Below are 11,605 nucleotides of genomic sequence, written 5' to 3'. Positions count from 1 at the left end.
CTGCCTGATCAGCGTCCGAAACATCTACAAACTGTGGGTTCGCCTAAGCACATCAACCACGCTGCAGCAGCCTCAGCTCTCCAGAGCATGCATTGACGCGCTGGGGTTTGGAAATGATGTTGGTGCTGCTTGGATGGTTTGCATCTTACTCCAGGAGGTTTTAAAGAACACAGTTCCCGAGACAGACAGAAATTTAATGGTTTAAGTGAAGCAACGTGTTGTCAGATGCAGGGTTGGTTCAGGGTCCGTAAATCTGATCAAATACACCAAATATGCTTAAGGCTGGATTCACAACTCTGGGGGGAGAAATCAGCTCTTACCGGACAAGAGGATTTTATACCCAATAATTAGGCTAAATGAAGCTGTTACACAGAATAGTGGCAGAGCGCCACATTTTGCTGGCATGCAAAAACATCCCATAATACATGAATGTCGTGTGTGCAGTAGGTGCTGCTTTCTCCTTCCAAAATGTTTATTACAGCCCTAACCACCGACACTTTGTTCTCTGCCAATGCCTCCGCTCCCTTCTCTCGTGCTGGCAAAAGTATAGCAGGACACCTAAAGCTGTAGGTCTTGGCAGTATCATGTGAATATGCTGAACACATACATGCTGATTAATTCATTGCCTTAGCAACTGAAAAGTCTCAGATTATTCTCTCTTGTTTATTGGCCCTTTCAGAGCTAATATGAGCAGTAAAGATCATCCACAGGCAAAATACAGCATTCATTAACTGCTTGCACCTGCAAGGGCCAAGAAGCTGCTCTGATCCCAAAGCATTACCTGTAAGACAAGCAGAACCAGCAGCCCCATAGCTGCACCTACACCCGCCGACTGTACACACCGCCCAGATACATTTTCCAGGGTGCCACCCGTGGCAAGGTGCATCAGTTTCCCTTTGCTCCATGGGTGTGCGGCTGATGTGTCCACGTGCGGGGCAGGAGGCCTAAAACCAGCATGCAGACAGAGCCCGGGATAGGGCAATGTCACCTTGGTTTCTTCCCAGAAAGCCCATAGAGGTACCCAGGGGAGACGTGCAGGGTGCTGCTGTGAGCAGGAGGTCTGGGTGCCTGCCTGTGAGCCTCAGCACACAAACCCCACACTGTTGCCAGGTGGCAGCTGCAGGCTGGCAGCGCAGCCCTGTGCCACACGGTCCCGGGGAAGTACAGAAGGGCAGGAGCTGCCTCATTAGCTGGGGATGTCTGGGTTCAACAGCAGACATGATGTTTATGTTTCCTATTTTTTTCGGTTTAGCTTTCACAGTGCTCAGTACAAAAACCTTGCTGGCTGGATGCTCCCTACCCCATGAGTGTGTTGCTGGATGCAAAGCCCAAGGATGACAGTCCCTCCAGGTCTGCAGCAATTTCTGCAGCCACACACCACTTTTCGTAATCTTTTGGAACCTGGGTTTCATGCTAGAGCAATGGACTCTCCCTCATAGGGGTGGTTTTGTTACAGAGGGCATCCCAGTGAAGGGACCAGGCTGCCTGCTTCTCCTGGCTGTCCTCACTGCAGCTCCGAAGGTGGTTACACGTGCATCTGTCTCCACATGCAGGGGTCATAACAAAAGTCCAATCCATTTCTGGAAGACTTTCCAGGTCTCCTTTTCTCTGGTGAACCGTGGTTGTGAGCCCCCAGTGCAGCCGTCCCCAGACACACGGTGTAGTGCCTCAGGCCTCTGAAATCACACAGGGAAAAAAACATTCCCCCCTTTTTGAAGCGCTGCCCCATGGCAGGTTCTGCAGCCTTTTTTCAGGGACCACACACCAGTAAGAAACCCACTCCCAGAAAGAAAGGGAAAGCCCCAGTGCACATGCCACTTCCTTTATGAGACGCACAACTTCACTGCTTCTAAAGTAGCTGCTTCTCTGTTTTTCTATTTCTGTGCAAACACAAGCTGCCATTGGTAAACTCTGAGCTTAGAAACATCTAAGTGCTGTCAGGAGGAATCTGCGTTTGCTTCGAAGGAATTAGGTGACTCATCGCCGTGTCACTTGTGCAGCTGTGTGCAGTGAAACCCAACTCCCCCAGGCTGGGATGGAGCCAGCTCCCCACACCCTGCTGTAAGCCCCATCCTGGTGCCTGGAGATGTCTCACAGCCTGAACCCAGCAACGTGCTCCTTGACACAGAGGCAGCGTATTAAAGGTGCTGAAGTACAGGTTGTGTGAGCCTGAGGGGATGTGCAGGATTAATGAAAGGAGTGCTGCATACTGCGGGCTTTGTAGGCCACAACGTGAAATCAGAGATGGATTTCTTCACACACCTTTTCTGTTGTTTGTGGCTGTGAGAACCCCGATTCCACATACCCTAATAAATAAGTAACAGCTCTCTGACCCTGGCGAGACGATTCCGTGCCAGGAGACTTTCCTACACTTGCAACCATTGGCTGTCAGCAATGGTTTGGGGGTACTGGGTCTGAAAGGAGGCGGTTTTCTTCTGTGCTGCTCCTGCTGCCCTTCTGAAGGATGCACCGTGTGATGGGAGGCTGGGAAAACACAAACAGAAAGGGTAGTTGAGTTCTGTGCTGCAGCTTTTTATGAAAAGAACGAAGCTCAGAGCCCACTGGAGTTGTGTTAATTGATACCCAGAGATGAGCTCATCTCCTGCCTCAGATGCAGCCTCCTCCTGCCAGGAGCACGGAACGGTAAGAGGGGCTGTGGGCAGAGTGCCGGGTGAACGCTGCTCTGGGCCCGAGGCTCTCCCTTTCCCCAGAGCTCCTTTTGGAAACAAGCAAATGACTGTCAAATAGAACAATATTTACTTGATGCAAACAGCAGCAAAAGGACTGATGTTTGCAAACACCTCCTGTTTCTAGACGCAAAACAAACAGCAAGTTACTGCCTCCGATGGACTGGCTTCCACCAAATGTATTTGAACCTTTTCCAGTGGTTATCTTAGGAGGAGGGGCAAAGGCCAGTGCTTTAGCAGCTCTCCTCAGCCAGGAGAAGGGCAACAATTAACATTTCCAGTCAGCGCTCCTCAAACAGAACCCTGATAACTGTAGTTTGTTAATCTTTTTGTCTCTGCCTGTTGGTGGGAGATCACTTTGGGTCTGTCTTTGGCCTGGTTTGCTTGAACACCGCAGAAAGTGGAGCTCAAACACTTATTTGGTCAAGCAGTGCTTCAGAAGATTCCTGGTGTTGGCTTCAAAAGCTCTGCCTGTATTAGAGAGTGGAGGGAAACCCTTAAAGCCCATTGATATGAAACTAACTAGATGTACTTGAAATATTGATTACATACATCTTGTGCAGGAGGGTAATGGGATATTGCTGGGTGCTGTATGCACGTGTATACGTCTGAAATGTTTGATTAATGTGCACCTAATCTTTCTTCCTGCTAATAGGCCATCGTATTTCTTACTAAGGAATGAATTGTTCCAGCAGTGGTACAAGTGGCTGAGGGAAGACCATTTATAATGTTGCATCTTCGGTCCTTCGCTTAGTGTTTCTTCAGCAAGTAATCCTTGACCTGGAAAGCTGTTCCACCGAAAATGACTAATTTTGCCAATTTTACTTTCTGCTTTGGATATGTTTTTCTGGTGGCAGTCTAATCTATCCTTAAGGACCTGTTTTATGCTTTAGAGCATTGGTAAAACGTAAGTAGAAAACACAGAGAGGAAAGCCTTCCTGAAGCAAAGCTTCAGTCCCAGTTGTAGAGATCTTAGCACAGAGCTTAGAATTTGGAAGTGTGAACTGAGGTATTGGCCAGCAGAAAGACAAAAACAAGTCCAACCCCCAAACTGACCAACCCATGCTCTTTGTTCATAAAACACATTGTCGCTCTACAGTGGGTTTGGGTTTGCTTTCTGTCTCCCTTTTACCTGATATTTGACTATTTTCATCATGTTCCCTGTTACTTGTTTTGAGCAGCACTACTTTCACATCTCTCAAAATGGCTTGGGTAAGGGGTTCAACAAATCACAGGTAGGGATAACAGTGGCTGCTCTGCGCCAGTCGCGCCTGTAGCAGCCACAGTCTCAGCATTTAAACGCTAAAAACAGCACTTCTCCCTGCAACCATTTCAAAATTTCAGTGCTAAAGGTGAGGGAACGGGGATGCTCACCATGTTTGCACACTCAGTCACAAGCTCAGCCAACGCCAAGCACAAGGCAGGGGCAGAAACCGTGGCAGCCTACAGCTGTGGGACTGGCCAAATCCTGGAGGAAAACTCCTGAGGCTTGCGTTCAACCTTGGCAACTCCTGCAGGGGAAATCCAGCATTTGCATATGTGTTTTCAAGAGATCAATAAAGATCAATAGACAATGTAGTTCTACATCAGAAGTAATCCTAACCCCAGGTAAAGGTAATTCAAGAAGCTATTCCTGAGCTGAGATGTGGGAAGGAGCAGCTGTAGCTGCCCACACAGTGAGCAGGCACCTGTGCTAACACTGACACTTTGCAGCTGTGTGCAGCTCTGTGTGCTTACCAAACAAAAGGTGCACCTGCCTTTCAACTGGATGGAAATATTTCTGCTTACAGCTTGCTTTGTTTTGGTGTTTGGGGTTTTTTTTCCCCTCAAAAGCTTCTGTTGAAATAGAAATATTTCTCTTTGATAAGTGAGACGTGTCCACTTCCTTTCCCATTAAAAAACATTGCCATTTAAGCCTGTCTGAGAACCTGGGGCAAATCTCTGCTCTGTATTTTAAGCTATCTTGTTCAGTCTTGGGAGGAATGCATAAAGAGCTCAAGAAGGTCCAAGTACCTCCAGTGAAGCTGATTCTGTGCTGCTAAGCTATGGTCCTGCTGGTGTTTGAAAAGAAATGGGAGATAAGCTTTGCTTGTGGAGGATGACACAAGGAATGGTTTCTAGGGATTTCTTGCTTTCTCTATTTTGAAAGAGGCCTATACTCTTTCTTTGCAAAGAAAAAAAAAGCAGCTTTCCTTTTATTATTTGCGAAGTACTTCCTAGTGAGCTCCTCGGCATTTTTGTCAAGCTCAATAACAAAGAAAAGCAAGAGAAGCATTGAGTATAGAACACGGGTTGCATAGGTAAAAATTGGCTGTTATAGGAAACGTTACCATAAAGTACATCTCTCAAAACCGAGCGAAAATAATTCCTGATCCTGTTTTGTTGCATTACTGCTAAAATGCAGTTTGTCTTGGAAAGGAGACTTCTCAGGTGTGCCTGCTGTTCCCCAAGGTGATGCTAAAGGCTGGGTGCTGATGGGCAGCTGGTTAATTAGGTCCTGATTTCTTAGGGAAGTGCTGGAGCAGGCAGCCCTGTCCTGGAAGCCCTGGCTCCTCCAGGCTGCCAGGTGCTTTGTGAGCCAGACCCAGCCCTGGGCAAAGCTCTGCTGGCTGGGGGTGAGGTGCTGCCAGCGTGGGCTTCAGAGTAGCCCCTGCATGGGCAACGAATGGGAGCTGGCACCCGCCCGGGAGCCGCCTGGTGACCCCCTGTCAGAGGAAAGGGGGACGTACAGAGCTTCTGGAAGCGGCACACAGCTTTAGGAAAGCGTGTCACCCCTGGCCTGCCTGCGAGAGGACAGCCCTCGGTACCCAGCAGAGCTGCAGGACAACTGGGAACGGGAACGCAAAGCGTTGGAAGGAAGCAGTCAGACACAAGGGGCACAGAGCTGTAAGTACTTCCAGCTTTCCTCCTTGCTCCATTGCTTGCCATTTCTGTTTTTATTAGCTATGACTCATACATTGGTATCCTGCTGTTCTCCCTGCTAGGGTGGCTGGTGCCCTTGCATTCAGGGTTAGAGTTCAGGGCTTCCATTGATGAATGCACTGTGTCCTGCAGGCCCCTGCAGCAGCTTGGTGCAGGGTGTGAGGGGGCTGCTGCCCTCCTGGCCAGTTCAGTGGGCATGGCTCAGGCTGGGGCTCCTGGGCATGCTGCACAGGAGGTGAACAGAGCAAGGTGGCAAGGGGATGGCTGTGCTGAGCCTGATGGATACCTGCTGTTCCAGAGGGAAAGCTGACCTGGGTGTCTGGCAGTTAAATGGTGTTAATTTTCTTTAATTAACGTCTGATAACTTCTCCTCCAGTGTGGCTACTAGCAGAAAGGAGACCCTGTAAGATGCCCTCCAGAAAGCGACCTGTAAGGCCTTTACATGTCACCAATCAAGTTTTTTTGTCCCCTGCCCCTCAGGTAGAAGCTGTTTCAAATGACAGTGAAACGTTAGAAGTAGGGAAAGACAGGTTTTCCTCTTTCCTTACTGGTTTCTGAAAAGTGTGGTTTATAAGCTGTCAATCATTTCCAATGATCTCAGTCCGATGTTTATTCAAAAATCATGTTTGGTGTAGCTGGAAGTGTTGTTACTAACTGATGAGCAAGTCTGGATGCCGAGAAGGAGAAATGATTGACATTCTTTAAGGTAAAGAAGGAGACTCTTCATCCGGCAGAAGCTGCCACTGCAACAGATGCTGTTATAGCTTCTGACACTGATCGTGATGAGTGGTGTCTAATGTCAGTAAAAGATGAGAGGCTACAACAACAAAGTGAAAAGGAAGCCTCAGAACACGAATCCCATGGCACCCTGGCAGCAGTTAATAGCCATGACTTTCCTGGATAGAAATATGACTTGAGAAGGTCAGGCATACATTGGGTAACTTATCACCTATTCAGTAAATAAGCACAAGACCTTGCTAATTCATGAGCTACTCTTATTTGACTCTGAGGTAATTAACATTTTTCTTAAATGCTTGGTTCCCATTTCCCCTGTTTTTTGGCAAATATGTGGCCCGATTCCCTGCTTTATTTCAGGTTTTTGCTTTGGTTAAATATAGTAGATATTGACAGAGAATAATCCATGGCAGAGCTCTGTGTGGTCCTGAATGCTGTGATGTTCTCGGGGCTAATGCTGTGTTCTGGGCACCTTGCAGTAGCAAACTGCAAGTTTCCACATGTGGTTATAAAGCTTCTCCCCAAGCAGGAGTAGTTTTAGGTTTAATACCTTCGGCCTCATTTAGCTACAGAAAATCCCTTGCCAGGTGTGCTGGAGCAGCATGAGTCTGGTGCAAGGCTCCCAGGGAGCGGTTTGCAGAGTCAGACCACAGCTCCCAACCTCAAGGAAATCTCCCTTGAGCCTGGGGTTGTTGTGGACAAGGGCCCTTTTGGGGAGCAGCCTTTCACTGAACCCCAGAAATGTCGAGAGAGTTCACTTCAGATGACAAAAAAAAAGGCATGTGGACTCTCTGGTCTCCCTTTCTGAAGGGATGCTCAGCTTTAAGCCACAATCTCGTCATCTTCCTTAGGTCTGTGGGCTGTGTGCCTGTATCTCCCCACAGCCAGGTGTTGTACTGCCCTGTGACGATAGCTGTGGAGCTGGATGTGGGAGCTTGGGTCTGTTCTATGTGGTAACTCCTGTGTCCATCATGCTTAATACCTGTCATAAAACTATGATCTTCCTGTGCTGTGGAGGGTTTATTGCAGTGGGGATGTTTCTGAGGGGCTGTGTGGATGCCCACAAGTGAGCCAGGAAACCTCACTGCTTTCCTTCTGCTCCTGTTTGGGGTGTTTGGCTTGTGAGGTGTGTAAGCTCAGCATCCTGCAGCCCAGGCACCATGCTGTGATTTGTAGGCATCTTCACCTGGCTGGTGGGAACTGGTGTAAGCAGAGTCTCACAGAGCTGCCAGTCTGCTGCTGGACCCCATGTTCTGCATGGCTTTCCCTGGGAATGCTGAAAGCTGCCTGTGCATAGCACTTGGAGGTTACGATTGTTTTGGCCCATAAATTGCAGATTCCTTCCAGCCTTCAGCTCCGAGGCTGACGTGGTACCTTTATCTTCTGTTGCAGGAGACAGTAGCAGGGTCTTTTTGTTTGTGAAACACAGACAAATCTTTTTGGAAGGCCTGGTGTCATTGCTGCCTTGCTGAGTGTGACCACCCCCAGGTGCTGTACCTTGCTACAGTTTTTGTTGCTTTCACACATCAAACAGGGCTTCCCTCCCTCCCTCCTTCCTCCAGCCTTCCCCTTAGGAATGCCCCTAGGTCAGGGATCCCTCTGTAGGACCATAGGCCTTCAAAGGACACCCTGCCTTTGTACAGCTGCTTTGATACAAATGAACCTCTGAGGTTTAACTGCCAGATAAAAGGAGAGTGCATTAGCCCCCACAATTGCTCTAATGAAGTCAGGGTGAAGTTGTGAAGTCTGGGTCACAACTAATGGATGAGCCATTAACACCTCTCAGGCATAACAGCACTTAAACATATCAAACAGAAAATGCATTTAGTGACTTTCAGGTGGAGAACTGGTGATGGTGTTTGGGGAGCAAGCAGTCATGGAAAGGTGGTGATCTCACTGCCCCTCCCCACTCTGCTTCCTGCCTTCCACAGTAAAGCTGACTTTAAAGGTAAACGTGTGGAATATTTTTGCCACCGTGAAGCTGCCAGATGGCAGGTGACTCAAGTGCTGAACGCTGGAGGAACTTGTGTTGATACAGAAACTTGATGTCGAAACTCCAGCTCTGATCAGCAGTTCTGCACTGGCAGGTATTTTTGCTGGCACATTCACTGAATTGATATCATGCTCTTTTCCATCAGAAAGGATTTCCTAGTGGACGAGGTAAATTATCCTCAGGCACCCAGGGACTGGATTAAGACCAGTGTCTTTCTACAGTGAAGCTGTGAGTGGACAGGCAGGGTGAGCTTGTCCCAGCAGATGGCAAGGCTTGCAGCTGTTCTGCTACAAAAGTACTTGCTCACCTCAGTCTGCTTCCAGAGATGCAGGAGCTTGTTTAAACAACTGAGGTGGTGTTGAATGATGGAGGATGTGTTGGAGGATACAGGGCCTTTGGCACTGGCTGCAGCCCATTCTCCACTACATTCTCCATGCAACAACTTCATTGTGTGGGGTTTTTTTTTTCTGTCAAACAGTTGCTTGAGCAGCAGCCAGCCTGTGTGTAAAGCCTCCTCTGAGCCCATGGCAGAGCCTCTGGGCTGTCTGGGATCTCCCATGGCCTCCAGAGCAGCTGCTGCTCTGGCACTGCTGAGCTGCTGCTTCCCCTGACCCCGTGCTAGGCCTTTATAGTCACCCTTCCATCGCTGTCCTCTGTGATGCTTCTGTCACACTTGCTCAGCAAATGCTCCCCTGCTGTGTGTGTCTTGCATCTATGGCCTCGCTGCAGCTCCGAGGTCATGGTGCCCTGGGAGAGGATGTGGTCCATCGAGGAAAGCTGAGGGAGGCAGAAAGCTGGGATGGGAGGATGCTGAGAACCTGCAGGCATCCATGCACATGCATCAGGCCCCGCTGCAAGAGCACGAGCTCAGCTTGGATGATTGGGTAAGGAATTCCCTTTGAACTCCTCTATGCAGACATAAAGTGTCACAGGCATGTTTGTGCTTCCCCCTGCACGGGAGGAACCTCCCTCCTCCCGCTGTGCCCAGGCAGCACTCGTCTCTGCCACATCAGCATCTCCCTGTGCCACAGACAGAAGGGTTTGCACAAAACCCTCTCTGCCGCTGCCTTGGAGCCTGCAGGTGGGGTTGCACAGTTGTAAAGGAAAGAGAGATGTCTTAATTTCCTGGTTGCACTTTGTTAGCCTATAAAATTGAAATAGTGACTTGTTATTTAAGCCTTCTTTGTCTCGCCGTGTTCATCCCGAGCAAACACTGCGTGCTGAATTGACGAGGTGGGACGGGAGCGGTCACCAGCGCTCCCGTTAAACCCTGCACAGTGGGTAGATGTGTCTTGTGTCTGACTGTCCACTGGTGTGTCAAACCCATACTCCTGCCCACGTTCAGAAGGAACTGCTGCTGCAAAACTACAAAGCCTTCAGGCTTCCCAGTGAATCCTTAGGGTATAATTTAAGGAAACAGGGTCATGTGTTGGACACTGTGTCTTGCACGATGGTGTCATTATCTCTTATGTATTAGCAGGCTACTAATGCTGACATCTAATTAGCACCAAGAAACTGATTAACTCTCTATAGGGTCAAGAGAAAGAAGGAAAATAGATCTCAGGCAAGCAATTAGGTCATTTATTAAATAAATTAAGATACTTGTGGTTATAAGCTCACTGGCAATTTTTTCCCCGTGCTGCACAGCTGATGGCAGAAGCAATGGCAAAACTCAAACGGTACAGGTAGCACCATGTTAATAGCAGCGTAATCAAAGCAGATACAACACCAAAATCCCCTGCCTGGGCCTTCTGTAATGGACAGTTTATAATCCAAAACAGATGCATTTGGTAGGAGAAAAGTTGCATTCCAATACCAGTAAAATAAATGAAGTCTGCTCAGGTTTCTTGTGCTTGCTCTGGGTTGTTTTCTCTGGAAGCCAACTGCATAAAGGATGACACAACGCACACTTGTTACGTGGCAGACAGTTATGTTCATGGTGTACGCTCTGCTCAGAAATGACAAGTCAGATGAACACTGGGCAGGCAGCAGTCGCCATCTTTTTAAGGTAACCTTGCCAATTAATTTTTAAATCAGGCAAGAGTGTTTTTCTTTCAGTGACAATGAAACACAAAATGCAGCTAGTGGGCAGGGCGCTCAGCCTGCACAACTGCTGTCTGCTGCCCTCCCTGTAGTGCCCCCAAAGGCTTGGGCTCTTCATGCAGCAGTGCTCTGCAGCTTTCTAATGGACAAGTTGCCCATACTCTCTCCTTGCGTGCTCACTTTGAAGCATTTCTTAATTGGGTTCATTTAAATGCTAATTTTATTGAATGCAGGCTCCTCTAACTCACTGAGGTGAGTTCTTGCCAGACTCCTTCAGTAATGATAATATTTCAAAAGGTTTGAAGTTCAGGTTAGGATTGGATAGGCACTAGAAGGTCTGTTTGCATGTCCAGCCTTGACTACAGCCATGAGGCTTCTCACACCTTGTTTTCTTGTGGTTTCCCATACATGCTCTTCTCTTCCCTGCTACTTGTTCGGCTCCTTTGTCTGCTACTTTGAAATCCTCAAGCCAGCATTTAGAGGCCACCTTTTTTAATAAAGACATATATATATATATATATCTCCAGCTGCTACGTGGTTTTCTTCTTTTTCTTGTAGACAAGGAAAAAACACAAATTCCAGAGAGTAACTGAGAACTGTGCAGCAATTCACAGCCACTTTTACAAGCAAAACTTTTTGGCAGGAGGACGTTGTTGTCGTGCACAGCTGATGCCATGGTGTAGTTACCCAGCGTGGGACAGGAGCAAGCAGCGTTCAGCACCCTTGTGCAGATATCCTGAAGTCTTGAGATTGTGCCCAAGACTCATGAAGGTGTGGGTTTCTGCTTGGCTTAGTAAGGCCTGTGATGCCTGCAGTAAGAGTTTCTGCTGGAGGAGGCAGCTGACAGTGTGCTTTCTCTCCTTGCTTTTTCTTCCCGAGCTGTAGCTGTGTGAAGTGTGGGTTCTGCTCTTGCTTAAATCAGGAGAGCTCAAAAGATAAAGATGATATAAAAGGAGAGTCAGACGTCTTCCAAGGCTCAAGATTAGTTTGGGGCCAGCAGTGAGAAGCTTGGAGGGAGCTTCCTCCTTCCCAGCTTGCTCCAGTTGCAGTGAAGAGAGGCTGGGGACAGACCTCGTGGGGTCCCGCACACGTCCCCATGAGCAGGCTCCAGCCGCTGCCATGGCTCAGCACACACAAGCACAGGGCTGATCCTGCCTCTAGGTCACAGGGGCTCTGGGGCTGAGAGATGCCTGGGGTGAGTGAGACTGAGTGGGTGCTGTGCTCC

Source organism: Colius striatus, chromosome 10 (assembly GCF_028858725.1).
Source record: "Colius striatus isolate bColStr4 chromosome 10, bColStr4.1.hap1, whole genome shotgun sequence".
In the NCBI taxonomy this organism is placed as follows: domain Eukaryota; kingdom Metazoa; phylum Chordata; class Aves; order Coliiformes; family Coliidae; genus Colius; species Colius striatus.
The sequence above is the reverse complement of the archived record's forward strand: the minus strand, read 5'-3'. Positions refer to the sequence as shown.